The sequence below is a fragment of the Panthera tigris genome, chromosome A3 (genome assembly GCF_018350195.1).
Source record: "Panthera tigris isolate Pti1 chromosome A3, P.tigris_Pti1_mat1.1, whole genome shotgun sequence".
In the NCBI taxonomy this organism is placed as follows: Eukaryota; Metazoa; Chordata; class Mammalia; order Carnivora; family Felidae; genus Panthera; species Panthera tigris.
In genome coordinates this window covers 8,886,846-8,899,729 of record NC_056662.1, presented here as the reverse complement: position 1 = coordinate 8,899,729, position 12,884 = coordinate 8,886,846, and the positions used below count along the sequence as shown (strand labels likewise).

Genomic DNA, 12,884 nt, shown 5'->3' with positions numbered 1-12,884 from the left:
CTCCCTCCCCCTTCTCCTCGTCCGCCTCCTCCTCCCCCTTCTGGACAAGCCAATGGCTAGAAGTGAAAATCGAAAAACAAATTTATTTCTTTTTGTTGTTTCATGAACTTCAGATATTACAGAATGATGAGTACTGATGTTATACAGTGATTTCTGCACACTTGTTTATACATGAAGCGGCACCAATTTCACAATCTGGACTCATGCACTTGTTTCCTCCCCGTCCTGGGACTATGGGTCATTACAATAGCTTGTCAACGGCTCCGAGAGGATTGCTGTCCAGTGATCTGTCTGGTTATTATTTTTTGAATTTGTGTGTTTTTAGTTGGAGGTGGGGGTCCTTTTAGAAGAGGCTGCGTTGTCAAAAGCTATGAGATTGTGTAGCTATGAGCTACACAAAATGGTAACTGCTAAAGCAAACCAAAATACCTACGGCGGGGGCGGGGGGGGGGGGGGGCACCTGGGTGGCTCAACTGGTTGAGCGTCCAACTTTGGCTCAGGTCATGATCTCACAATTCGTGAGTTCGAGCCCCGCATGGGCTCTGTGCTGTCAGCACTGATCCTCTGTCCACCTCTCTGAGTCGAAAATAAATAAATATTTAAAAAAATACCTATAAGGGTTCAGATTCCTTGATACTTAAATTTTTTTATATTTATTTATTTTTGAGAGACAGAGTGAGACACAGTGAGAGTGGGGGAGGGGCAGAGAGAGAAGGAGACACAGGATTGGAAACAGGCTCCAGGCTCTGAGCTGTCAGCCCAGAGCCCGATGCGGGGCTTGAACCCACAGACTGTGAGATCATGACCTGAGCTGAAGTCGGATGCTTGACCGACTGAGCCGCCCAGGAGCCCCAGGATTCCTTGATATTTTAAATCACCATGATGTTATCTAAGAGTCAGTCCACAAACTGGTAGCAACATAGGAAAACATTTTCACCTTTCGTGAGCAAAATAAGAGGAAATAAAAATGATGTCGGAGGGACGCCTGGGTGGCCCAGTCCATTAATGGTCCGACTTCCGCTCAGGTCATGATCTCGAGGTACATGAGTTTGAGCCCCGTGTCAGACTCTGTGTTGCCAGCTCAGATCCTGGAGTCTGCTTCCAATTCTGTATCTCCCTTTTCTCTGCCCTCCCTCACTCTCTCTCTCTCTCTGTCTCTCTCTTTCAAAAATAAATAACCACTAAAAAAATTTTTAATGATATTGGTTATTTTCAATAAGTGAAATTTACTCAGTACAGTATATGGTACTTTATTATTTGATCCAATTCAATAACATTTATTAGACATCTTCTATCTGCCAGGCACTATTCTAAGCCCCAATGAAAACAGAATCTTTGTTCTTTGTTCTTTTTATACTATGGAGAAATAATCAATAAATTTGGACTATGAAGGTAGGGGCAAGTGCCACAGAAAAGCATGTGTAGAAGCATTGAGAATGAGGGGGGAAAGTCCAGCCTGAGTAGGTGACATTTGAAGCAGAGATTTGAGTGAACTAAGGAAGCGAGCCTTGGAGATATGCGGCAAAGGTGTTCTGAAAGAAAGAAAGAAAACAGCAGATGCAAAGTCCCTGCGGCAGGAATGGCCTTGTGTGTTCAAAGAGAGCCAAGGAGGCCAGTGTGCAGGGCAGGCGAGCGTGGGGAGAGCGGAAGGAAGGAGGCAAGGCTTGAGAGAACATCATGAAAGCCTCTTTGAGCCAACACAACTTTAATTTTTACTCTGAGCAAGCTCAGAGTGTTTCCTGCTTTGTTGGTGATAGAATCACCTTTTTTTAATGAAAAGATGGTAATGGCAGTGTTCTTTTTTTTTTTTAAACATTCTTCTTCTTGGCAAAATAAAGTGTTGGAAACTCTTTGTCAATTCCTTGAAATTTGTTGAAGCCGGTCTGTGAAATCTAGGAGTCTGGGATGTCTGCTCTAGGAAACATCTTGTGGCATTCTGTAGGCGGAAGCTGCATGGTGCAGGAGGAAGTGTGGGGTCCCCAGCCCTTCTCTGTCGCAGACACACTGGGTGACGCCACTCGGGGAAAGTCTATTTCTGGGTTTCACTTTTCTAGCCTCTCAAGTGAAGAGAGCAGTTTGAGAGAAGCCTGAGTCCCTGAAGGCCCCGAGGACAAAGAGAGCAGGCAGGTGGGGTAGAGGCGAGCGGACCTGGTCTCGAGGAGGGACAGGACCCCAGAGCTGGACCACGTGGCACCCTATGAAGGGGCAGCTCCGCTCAGCTCCGTGGTCTCCCCACAGGAAAGAAATCCCGGGGTAACTGTCACCTCCTCGGATCTTTCAAGAAGAAAAAAACCCAGAAATCGTGGCTTTTCAGTGAAATCGTCCTGTTTGTCAGTATTAGCCACTATTTCAATGAAAACAGCAACCACACTGTGTGAGCTCCCAAAACACAGCAGTGGGCTGGGATCGGCTATAGGATGATATATTCGTTCTCTAGGGCTGCCTTAACTAATTACCGTAAACTGGGTGGCATAACACAGCAGAAATTCATTCTCTCCCAGTTTTGGGGGCCGGAAGTTCGAAATCAAGGTGTTGACAGGGCCGTGCTTCCTCCGAAGGCTCTAGGGGAGGACCCTCCAGCTTCTGGCATTCCTTGCCAGTCCTTGGCTTACAGCCCCCTCACTCCCACCTCTGCCTCCTCTTTGCCTGCCCTTCCTCTCTATGTGTCTGTGTCTACTCCTCCTCTCGCAAAGCCCTGGCGTGGGATTCGGTGCCCTTCCTAATCCAGGGTGACCTCATCTTAAGTTGACGACACCTGCCAAGACCCTATTTCCAAATCAGCCCACATTCACGGGTCCCCACCAGTTAGGACTTGATCCTGTCTTTTCAGGGATTCAGTTCAACCCACGGCAGGTGGCTGGCCTCTACTATGAATTCTTCAGGATGAACGTTCTGCCCTAGAAATCTGGGAACCACAGAATGATTAAAACCTGCTCTGTAAGGTTTAGGATGTCCGTCTCACTAGGAAGCAAATGACAAACAGAAGAGGGTTTGGTACAGGCTTCCATAATGGCTTGTCTTGGCCCTCAGACCTCGGTCGAGTCAGACACGCTCTTCAGAACAGTGTTGGAGAGTTTCTTACGGCTACCATACAAAGTACCACACGCTGGCTGGTATAAAACAAATAGATTTTTTTCTCTCATGGTCGGGGAGGCTAGAAGTCTGAAATCAAGGTGTCAGGAAGGACACACAACCTTAGAAGGTTCTAGGGAAGGATCCTTCGTTGCCTCTCCCTAACTTTCTGGTGCCTCCTGACAATCCTCCGTGTTCCTTGGTTTGTAGCTACATCACTCAATTTTCGCCTCCTTCTTTTTTTATTGTCTCTATGTCCTCTCCTCTTCTTATAAGGACGCCAGCCACTGGCTTGCTTCTTCTCGGCTCTCAATTCAGTTGGAAATGGGGAAACCAGTTAGGATGACAATGTGGTCAACCCAAAGAGAGACAATGATGATAGAAAGCAGGGGTGAAGTCATGAGAAACAGTGAGATTCAGGACCTATTTAGCGCTCACCCTAATCTCACGGTCATGAATTCAAGGCCAAGTGTATTCAACCCTGTACAGATTCTGTTACCAGTAAGATCCTCCCACCTGCCTGTCTCTGTGATGAACTTTTCCTTGAGAATCGCTGCTGATCTTTCCACCCAGCTACTTCCTTACGAAGCATGTAACAACTTCCAAACACCCACATCAATGTCAAATCCGGTGCCAACTTGAAAATGTCATTAGTGGTAAACTATTTCAGGGGGGAAGAAAAGGCTTTATTTCCTCTGAAATTTTTAAACTTGATACTTCCTCACTTCTAGACTTCAAGCTCCAGTGGACCCCTGTCAAAAACCACCTACAAGAACCGGGATATCGAGCATTCAGGGGAGGAGAGCCAAACCATGTTTTCGGTTTCTTTGTCCCAGTGAATAAAGAACTTTAAGAAAACTGCTCCCTGCCTTTTCCAGTCATATTCCGTCGTGGCCTTTCCTAACTACAGTTCTTTACGAGTTTCTTTTCCGTCACATTTCTGATGAGTCTTTTTACTGTTTTGCACGACAAAATACAGCAAACCCTAAAATATGGATGTCTTGTTCTTGTGAGAAAATGGAAAAGTTCACAAGAAAAGAAAATGACATGAGATGACTGAGTCCATTCTTAGCAATGGTATTCAAAAGTAAGGAGATTAGATAATGATGCAATTAGAGCCCATTTCTATGGTTTTCTATAATTCTGAACATTTGCTGACTTCTTTGACTGGTTTGGTATTTATTCTTATATCATATCAATTTAAAATCACCCTGTATGCTATGTCCAAGAGACATGACAAATTATGAAGAAAATATGTTCGGTGGAATTTTAAAAGAAGCTATCTGATTTTGACCTGAGATGTTGTTATGAGGCCATCCAATCATTTGGGTCTTTTTTTCCCATCATTTGTGTTCCAAGTGCTTTAAATATTTCAATTACATTTCTTCTTATTTCCCTAATGAGAGTGTATTTGCATCCAGGACATAATAACTGACTAAAAATGGCTTTCTTCTTTTTGTGTTTTCACTCCAGTGAAAATGGGGAAACCAGTTAGGTGGCCAATTCAAAGAAACTGATGGTGACTGAAAGTAGGGGAGAAATCATGGGAATTCGTGGAACTCAGGACATAGTTTACGTTTGAGCCAACAGGATTTCCTGATGGTTTGGCCGATGGTGCAATCTTACAGAAAGCAGTGGGTCAGGGATAGCTCTTAAGATTCCATTAAGTGAGGTCTTTATAAAGTTGGAGCTACCAGTCACCAGCACGAAGCTACAGGAACCAGGATCTGGTGGGGTTCATGCATGTGAAATTCTTCCTGGGCCACCAGTTACCTTTACAGTAGCAATTCCAAGTTGGCTTCCTATCGAAAGGAATAGATTACTTGGATTATATCACTGTTTCCCAAAGTGTTATATATATACTACATACACTTAGCAAGATTATTTTAAGTTGGAAAAAAAAAAAAAACCCTACTTCTTAACATTGCTTCATCTCAAGTCATAATTCATGAGATGATGGCTTTGATGGGCTTTTCTTTAAGTATAATTTTCAGGCATTTACTTCATTGAGAATTATATATACACGTGTGCACATGCACACACACACACACACACACACACACACACACCAGCCCATCAAACCCATAATCATATGGATTATGACCTAGGGATGAGATGCACTTAAAAAAAAAAAACTAGTCAGTTTTTGAAAGTATTAAGAGAATCATAATTAAATCGATTCTAGAACATGGCAAAAATTATGAAGGTGGCCCACGTATGAGTGTAGTTTGAAAAACACACAATTATATCAACTCTTATCGGCATGCCTGAAAGTGACAAGAGAATAAAACTCAAATTCGGTCGGTGAGAAGTTCTTCCCACCCACACTCTATATGGTCCCACAAATCAAGGCGACAAACCAGCATAAAGCAAGGAGATAAAATGACAGAATCCGAGGGGTGATATGAGTGGTATGCATTCCCGCAATGAAATAATGACTTACTAAAGGAAAGTTGAGTGAAGAAAAACATTGATAATTGTCCAATAAATCTTTCCATGACCTCCCATTAGTCACCACAGCATTTCCGTCTCTTTTTAACCTACTAAGGAAGGGAAGTAACGTGGAGCACACAGGCAAGAAATTGCTGGGAGCTCCTCAATGGAGCAGCCAACCTGCCCGTTCCCCCATCTCGGGAGGCCTGCGCTTTTCCCTTCCAACCGCATCAAGACCACCAGATAGGGTTTGCGCCACTGTAGACCGCCATTAGCCTGTGTTGGAACTTTGGGGAAACGCTCTTGTGTGTGAAGTCATGTTTTCTGCCCCCACCGTGAGACCGGGGTCATGCCTTCAACCTGAGACAAAAACCACGATTCTGGGTACTGACTAGCTTTGCCGGTTTGCCCTCGTTTGTCTATTTATTCTTCCACTTACTGAGCACCACCTCTGCCACATATTGATATGATAACAGCAGCAAGATCAAACACCATTCCCGCAGGTTTGACTCTCACCACCTGGCAGGGGAAAAGATGTTCATCCGATAAATACATAAATAATGGGCAATCAAGTTCGGGGTTATCAAGAAGTTCAAAGTGTTGTAAAAGGCCGTATTAACAAAAGTCTCCGGGGCCGCCTGGGTGGCTCAGTCGGTTAAGTGTTAGGCTCTTGATCTCGGCTCGGGTCATGATCCCACGGTCTGTGGGATAGAGCCCCACATCGGGCTCTGGGCTGACAGCGTGGAGCCCACTTGGGATTCTCCCTCTCTGCTTCTATCCCACTCGTGCATGCGCTTGCTCTCTCTCTCTCTCTGTCAAAAATAATAAACTTTAAAAAAGGGTCTATATCAGGGCACCTGGGTGGCTCAGTCGGCTAAGCGTCCGACTTCAGCTCAGGTCACGATCTCGCAGTTCGTGGGTTCGAGCCCCGCGTCTGGGTGGCTCAGTCGGTTAAGTGTTAGGCTCTTGATCTCGGCTCGGGTCATGATCCCACGGTCTGTGGGATAGAGCCCCGCATCGGGCCCTCTGCTGTCAGCCTGGAGCCTGCTTTGGATCCTCTGTCCCCCTCTCTCTCTGCCCCTCCCCTCCCCTGCTCTCTCTCTCAAAAAATAAATAAGCTTAAAAAAACCATTCTTTCCGGGGCGCCTGGGTGGCTCAGTCGGTTAAGCGTCCGACTTCAGCTCAGGTCACGATCTCGAGGTCTGTGAGTTCGAGCCCCACGTCGGGCTCTGTGCTGACAGCTCAGAGCCTGGAGCCTGTTTCAGATTCTGTGTCTCCCTCTCTCTCTGACCCTCCCCCGTTCACGCTCTATCTCTCTCTGTCTCAAAAATAAATAAACGTTAAAAAAAAAGGGGGGGTCTATATCACCTATATCGTCTAGTCTTGGGAGATAGAGAAGGCTACCCTGCAAAAATGAAGGCTACCCCCAAATGTGGGGGAGGGGGTGCCAACATGTACTAAGGCTCCAGGGCTTGAAGGAACTTGATGTGTTTGAAGAAGAGAGAAAGAAATGCTCGTGTGCAGTGAGTTAAGGAACTGACTGACCCGGTTTGCTACAGATTGAGGGATTTCCCAGGATATGGGATTTTCAGTGCTGAAGCTGCAATGTCCTGGCAAACCAAGATGAATGGGTCATCCCAGTAGTAAGCAGTAGGAACAGTGGTGTTAAATCAGCCTCGACTGACGAGCAAGGGCTGTGGTTTAGAATAACCAGTCGCTCTTAGCAGATTCTGCCATCTTTCCCGACTCGTCAGGACCTGGGATAACAAGGGTAAGCTCTTCTAGTTATCTACTGTGACATAACAAATCTCCCCAAAACTTAGTGGCTTAAAAAATTCACTTGTTATTATCTCTCACAGTTCTGGAAGTTGACCTAACTTACCTGGTGGTTCTCGTTTAGGGTCTCATACAGCTGCAGTCAGATAACAGCTGGGGCCATGGTCACCCGAAGGCTTTACTGGGTTGAATATCCAAGAGGGATTTCTCCACTCACATCTGACATCTCAAGTGGGATGGTTGGAGTAGCTGGGCACCTCTCTGTCTCTCTGTGTCTGTCTCTGTCTCTGTCTCTCTCTCTCTCTCTCTCTCTCTCCGTCTCTTTGCACAGCCTCCCCATATACTAGTTTAGTTTGCCTGCAACATGGAGGTGTGTCAGGGTGGTCAGACTTCTTGCACAGCACTGATTTTCCCAGAGCAGGGATTCTAAGAGACCCACAGAAATTGCAAGGTTTCTTATGCCTGAGCCTGGAAGTCACTTCTGTTGCATCCTCTTGGTCAAAGTGAGTCACGGGCCTAGGAGACATTCAAAAGAGTAAAAGTAGTCTCCTTTCAATGGAAGGGAGAACAGAGAGCTTGTGACCGTCCTCATTCTTCCAGAAATGCTCTGTGCCAGTATGCCTCACAGAACCGTGGTGGACCCTATTCCTGATAGGATGTGCTAGGCCTGATGGGAACAGAGGAAGGGGCATTGTAAGTCGAGCTCAGAAGTAATCCAGTCGATCAAAGCTTGTGTGAGTCAAGGCCTTCTCAGAAGGCAACATTTATAGGCCCTTTCAAGAGCATGACCCTTGCTTTCTTCACATCAGCAAGACATCCCCGTGTAATGAGATAGAGAAGGAGCAAAGCCATGAATGGGGCCTTCAGCTCACTTCAAAGATAGTTATTTGCCTTGAGTGCCTCATACAGTAATTTTATTTTCTTCTTGTGGACTCTTAGCATGTTGGGAAGCCCTACATCCTCCCGTGGCTCTCTAAATGTTCTCAAGGAAATCAGAGCTCTCTCATAGCTCGGGAGCAAGGCCATTCCTTGGATCCTCCTTGCTTGTCCAGAACCCATTGATTATCAGAGGCCAGCAAATCTGTTCTGTAAATGGCTAGATAGATACCTGTTGGGGGCTCTTCAGGCCTGACAGGCTCTTCAGTTGCATCGTTACAGCCAAAGACAATACATAAATGAGTGGAGTGGCCGTGTTCCAATAAAACTTTATTTGCAAAAACAAGCTCCTGGCCATACCCCATGGGCCATTGCCCACTTCTGGGTTACATGGCTGCCTCCATTAGAAATATTCTCCATTTGTGCTTGGGGGACCGTGAAGACAAAAATGTCCTAAAATTAGAGAAACTCCAGCTTCCTCTGGGTGATTCTGTGTAAAAGGTAAAACTAATAAGACCTAAGGCAAAGAATAAAGATGAAATAATAGCCAAGATGCATTTCACCCCAAATCTCCCACACCTTGAGTGGGAGGCCTGGAAAACAAAAACAAAAACAAAAACTCTGAATTTTCACCTTAAGGTCCCAAGAGACTTTTCCCTGTTCAAGTACCGATTGAGCATTCATAACCAAGTTAAACCCGGGAGAGTCCTCCTTTCATAACGAGGGTGCGGAGAGCGCATTTGAAAATTAAATCAGTGTTTTCCAAAATATGAAATATACACTCCCTGGTAATAAGTGAGAAGACTTAAGGTGGTATGATTCATGGATATTTCTTATTTGAATTTTCCGTTTGTGGATCATAAAATTTATTTTAATATGTATTTTAAAAAGAAAACTGCCACACGGAATCTATCGCTTTCCCAGATGCTGCGGAGGATAAGCTAAGAAGGTATCTGCATTTTTAAAAAGTGAGCTGGTGTACATAAAACCATGAAAGAAAAATAGTATTAAGGGTGATCAAGAACATGGAGGGAAATTGTGAGGAGAGAAAACAAATTATTCTTTCTCGGGAAACACTCGATTCAGTGTTTCTGCTCCCACCCTGGCTGTTCCAACCCTGGACCAACCCCTCAGTGAAGACAACCACCGTGTGACTTTCTAGTTTATTTGTTTTGTGTTTTTTGTGTGTTTTGTTTTGTTCTGTTTTTAATCTCTCACCTGGAACAGAGCTTACTACATAAAAGGCCCTCGGTAAACACAGACTGAGCGAGTAAATTAATTAAGTTGTCATTCAAATTATTAGGTTAATTTTGAGTCGTGGAAAATAATCTGACATGAACTCAAGTATATAGTATTTCAGAGGCTCCTAAACACAGTCAGAAGTTTGCAGAGCGGAAGGGATAAGCTTGTGTAAAATCAGTCAATTAGAAGTGGACAGTCCCTTGGGAAGTCTTTGCCAAGAGAAGTCCAATGGTGGCATAAATCAGGATGTCTAATTGCAGCAATGTTGTAGGAATTAAATAGCAATTAAATCGAATGGGAAAGTTTCTAAGGGACACCTCTGACACCATGGGGGAAAAGTCAAAACAACCCCAAGAGTCTATGGGAGAAAAAACAAAATGGCTGCCTTCCAAGGAGCTTGCTGCTTAATAATTATCAGAGACATCTGTGATTAAAATCTTCTTTCTTCCAGAGGCTTTATGATCTCGCCACAGACTTCCCTCATGTCAGATCAGAAGCCAGGGCAGCAAAATCGCTGAGGTGTCACAAATGTAGCAAACCATGGAAAAAGGACTTGGAAAGGGACGGTGTAGCCCACGGTTTGGGCCTGCCCAAAACTAGCTTTGAGAAACCAGTTCCCAAAATAGAAAGCATAATCTGCATCTGTTTACCCAGTGAAAGTAATTCGGGTCATTTCAACATCAATGTCACTGACTTCAAGGGAAGCCCTACTTGAAGGCTGATAAAATGTGTGTGTGTGTGTGTGTGTGTGTGTGTGTGTGTGTGTTATTAAAGGTTTATCAAAAACTATGGTAAATTTGCCCATACCAGTGTTTCCGAAAATGTAAATCCCATACTACCGTCTGCAAAAGAGTAATTTGGCTAATATGGGGGGGGAGAGGTGTTTAGTAATTGTAATTAAACAAAAATCCGCCGGATACATCCATGATGTTATAAATTGTTGCGTAGAATGAGGTGCAGTTTCTTTTTTTTAAGTGTGTTATGTTTTCCAAAAAGACTGCTAAGGAAATCATCGAACACTGGGATCATGCTCAGACCCGGTAAACTCATGAAAGTTGTTTCCAAATGATGGGGGGAGGGGTGTGAAGCTCCGTTGTACAGCAGAGCTGGGACCGTTTCTAACCTACAACATCCGCATCCTTCATGCAATAGAATTCAATGAAGACCATAAAAACTATCACGGAGGGAACAGAGCGGAAATGCAAAACTCACGTTCGAAGCTTAGATCTTCCAGGTGGATTATCTAATTCATCAGTTTGACCATGAGATTCTTGAAAAATAACCTTCATTGCCAACATGTAAGCAAACAAGCAGCCAAAGTCTTTTCCTAGATTTCAGAGGGATTGTTTATGCGATGGTTCGGGACAGCAGCAGTCATTTGTGTGCCTATCTAGTTTTTAATAATAACATTATTATTATTATATCATCGTTTTATTAGGAAATGCTCTCTATCCCAAAGAACTAGGAAATATTTCTAATAAAGGGATACTACAGTGACGATGACGTTGGTCTCACCAGTTCAGGTTATATATCAAGCCCACCCTATGTGGAACCTTGAGTTAGTGGTTCTAATCCAGGATCCAAAGAATAGCATCTATGTGATTTCGTGTGACTCACTTACCCACTAAGCCTTGGTTGTATCGTCTGTAACATAAGAATGGCTCCCACCTCCGAATGATGACCAAATCAGAGAGTGCAGATAATCTGTATAAAATACCGAGCATGAAGTGGGTCCACAGTGCATGCTGATGCCTCCTGATTCTTCTTCAGAGAGAATTAGTACATAGTAGACCCTTGATTATCCGAAAGATAGATTGCAAATCCTTAAGGATACCAGTACCACACAACGGTTCTCTCCATTGATCCAATCTCCATTGGATTTCCTAGCTTAGAACTACCATTTTCTAGACCTTCCCTCCCTCTCTTTATCCCCTTTGCTCACTTTAGCGGTTGTCTTCCATTGGGCAACCATTCACACAAAGGAACAAAACTTTCATACCATAAGAGTGACATAGGTCAACCAGCAATTTCTTCTCAGCTGAACCCTGTGCCCATCTCAGGAACAAGGGAAAGGTTGGCCCTTCTTAGGGACAAGGGAAATGTTGGCTGTTTCCAAAATCTGCTCTGAGACCATGAAAATCAAGGCAGGGTTGGCTCCCACCACAGTGGAGGATGGGGCTCTGAGGGGACACCCGGGGCTACAGAGGATGAGTCTGACCTTCAAGTTTACCTAGGGGAACTTTTTCATTCCCTACCGAGACCGAACCCCAACTCCAGAACTCTCTCTCTCAGAGATTTGCCCCAGCTTTCCTGTGACTCCTTTCCCTCACTAAATCCTGATGTTCCTTACCACCTTTGGTGTCAGGGTGAGGGATGAATGAGGGTAAGGTCTGGGTCAGAAAGTGTTTTGTCAAATCTACCACTTATGCCGGGCCCCCGGGTTCCTTTCTATCTCCCACCCAACTGGAGAACAAAGAAAAAGAAATCAACACATCATCCCAGTGTTATCCCACCACATAAGCCAAGACAACACAGGGTGCTAAGGTGTGCGTGAGTGCGGGGGGCCTGTGGGAGCACAGAACAGCTGTCAGGGGAGGTCAGATGAGACAAGAAATAGAAGGTTCCGGATAATGATATTCAAAATGCTCTTCCCGAGCCCTGGTGGCCTTTCTCAGGCACTCTGTGGCTCCCTGGAGCCTGCAATTTCCTGTCTGGCTTATATCATTCGAGCCTGCAGAGACTGTGACCATATAGTCACACGAGATTAATAGTAACAACACATGTGACTGCCAAACCCGAAACTCTAGGGACCAGAGAGACAACCTGCCATGAAGAGAAGGACAACATCCTATAGCATGGGTTTCAGACAGGACTTCTCCATCTCCTAGTTCTATGACCTTGGGGAACTCGTGGCTCCCTTCTCAGCCTCAGTTTCTTCATCTGTAAAATGGGACACTAGCCCCTCCCCTACAGGGCTTTTATGAGATTATCCATGAAAATGCTTTGGATACCAAAAGAGTATAGATCATTTTTTATTTGTAAGTCTGCAATCAGCTTCGATGCAGACCTAATCCTGGGGTGTACTCTAGAAGTCTTAAGGGATGGATAAATCTATGACTTTCATTTTACAACTCTTTGACCGTTACGAAAAACATGACTATTTCCGTTTCCTCCTAAAACACTCCGTTTGTGTAAGCTTACTGGTTATTTCGATTCTGGAAGTTGAGCATGATAAATGATCAGCTGTTCCCTTAATGTAATTTCAGGAGGTGACCAAAAAGCTTAGCTTCCTGAAGAAGCCAGATCTGACTTGTGCAATTTGGAGCGTTCCCAGAACCCTCTTCAGGGTGACATGGGAATTCTGCCTGAGAATCAGCATTTCACCCTTCTGCTCTTTTGGAAACCTGAACCAGGAAGAATGGTGCCCCTGGGAAGGCCCCTGTGACCTTGGCCTAGGGGAGGTGTGAGAGCCAACCAGATTCCCT

At 44.8% G+C, this 12,884-nt stretch overlaps 1 protein-coding gene across 2 annotated transcripts in view; it reads left to right on the top strand.

The window, feature by feature from the left end:
* Nucleotides 1-12,884, top strand: part of TSHZ2 (teashirt zinc finger homeobox 2) — a 405,751-nt gene that overhangs the window by 363,602 nt on the left and 29,265 nt on the right. Inside the window, exon 3 of one of the 2 annotated variants that reach the window (XM_042980128.1) lies at nucleotides 3,804-3,927. The exons of the other annotated variant lie outside the window; for it this stretch is intronic. The gene's annotated coding sequence lies outside the window, so the exon portion shown is untranslated. Of the gene's footprint in view, nucleotides 1-3,803; nucleotides 3,928-12,884 lie in introns of those variants that run through there. 2 annotated transcript variants of the gene reach the window in all.